The sequence below is a fragment of the Tupaia chinensis genome, unplaced genomic scaffold (assembly GCF_000334495.1).
Source record: "Tupaia chinensis unplaced genomic scaffold, TupChi_1.0 Scaffold142346_1, whole genome shotgun sequence".
NCBI classification, from domain to species: Eukaryota; Metazoa; Chordata; class Mammalia; order Scandentia; family Tupaiidae; genus Tupaia; species Tupaia belangeri.
This window is the reverse complement of record NW_006202194.1, coordinates 1-1,742: the sequence shown is the minus strand read 5'-3', so window position 1 is coordinate 1,742 and position 1,742 is coordinate 1. Positions and strand designations below refer to the sequence as shown.

Here is a 1,742-nt window from a genome sequence, read left to right as displayed (position 1 = left end):
AGTAATAAAGAGTATAATATCCCTACTGAGTGAGATGAACTCACTGCTCAAGGCATAACACCAGCGAGTTGTGGAACTGTTACACAAAATACAAAACCAGGTCATACTGACCCCCAAACATATACTATTTCTGCCAAACTCAGAGTTCAGACAGATTAGTACAAGTAGAAGATGGTCTTGAATTTTCCAATATACTTTTCTTCTCTTCCGTCATTTCTCTTTCTTGGTTATATAACACTTTCAAGCAAGAGAAAGGTCATCAACCTGATCAGTGACACCCATTATTTCTTTTCTTAGTTGACGTTTTCTGCCTTCTCCATAGATCAGGGGTTCTCAAAGTAGTATCCCTGAGTGTATGCAGTAACAGAATCTGGCCAACACAGCAAACTAAATCGGTCATTAAGAAAATAAATTATAGCAAGCTGATGTCTCCAATGCAGGCAAAAGACAAGAAAGTCAGGAAGGAAAACAATTTCTTACAAACTTTTTATATATGGTTTCCTATAAACTTCCTTATATATGATTTGGATAAAACATTTATTAAATCCCTTTGACTCTACTAGCAGATGCATCCCATGATCATCTCTCTCCACCACTGCATCCTTCAATCTTAAAAAACAAACAAACAAACAAACAAACAAACAAAAAACCCAGTTACGCTTACCTTCTTTATCAGTAATTGACCAGGAATACTTCTGAAAAGGTTTACTAGATGGAAGGGGGTCCGTCTCAAGCACTTTATAAATCTGACCAAAGGCTGATAGTCTGAGTGCATGCTGTGCACTGTGGGTAATATCTTCTTTTTGCTGGACGGTCATATAGCTCGGAGCATCTGTTGGGTCTCGCTCACAAGGATCATGAAGACCAGGACCCCCAGGAAGTAGTATTCCAGATGCCAAACACTCCATTACTCATCTCAAGGCCTCCCCAGCGCCCAAAGGTCTATTACAAGTACCTATAGACTTTTCACATATAAGCTCTAGTGGCCAATCCTTTTCATGGTGCCCATGTGGGGACTCTGTTGCACAAATCACGCAGAATGCGGGGGACAATTACACATGATTTTAATCCATTTGCCCTTGCCTGAAACCATTTGGCATATCGAAGAGACGCCAAGGCAGGCGTTCAGGCATTTCTGCCTGTCCAATAAGTCTGGAGGATCTTTCACCGCAACATTTTCTCCATCTTTCTTCTCCAATTCGTCCCTAATTAGAGGAGAAGTAAGTATCACCTACAAAGTTAGAGTAGGCTGTTTTGTATTCCAAATTATGATAGATACCTCGTTTACGCATTGTTCCACTTGATATTTCTCCTCTGTCAGTTTCTGAATCTGAATAGGAAGATTATCTTTGATTGTATTTAACAGAGTTTCTGTGGGCTTGTCTTTGCACATGAAAACCAGCTCCAAGTCCATGTCATCTTTAATCAGCAAGCCTTTTGCAACCAGGCCAATCCTCATTACACCACACAATGTCCGACCACCTTGATCCTTGGAACAGTTTCCAACGGCCTCATCTTTCTTCACTTCTGATTCACCCTCTGTTTTTGTGCATTTATTTGTTTCATCCAGCCAATCTGAGACATGTTTAACAGCACATTCAACAGTAGACACCATATTCTGAACAGCTTCAAGCTCTTCCGGAGACGGATAGATTGTTGAGTGTTTCACCATCACATGGCGATCATCCTGGGCAAAAGAACGAATAGATCTCATGGTTTTCTATAGTATTTTAGCTTCTTTT

At 40.4% G+C, this 1,742-nt stretch overlaps 1 pseudogene; it reads right to left on the bottom strand.

Annotated features, from left to right (window-relative positions):
* Positions 1-664: 664 nt before the first annotated feature.
* Positions 665-1,716, bottom strand: LOC102471232 (spermatid perinuclear RNA-binding protein pseudogene; annotated as a pseudogene).
* Between the last annotated feature and the right edge of the window lie 26 nt (positions 1,717-1,742).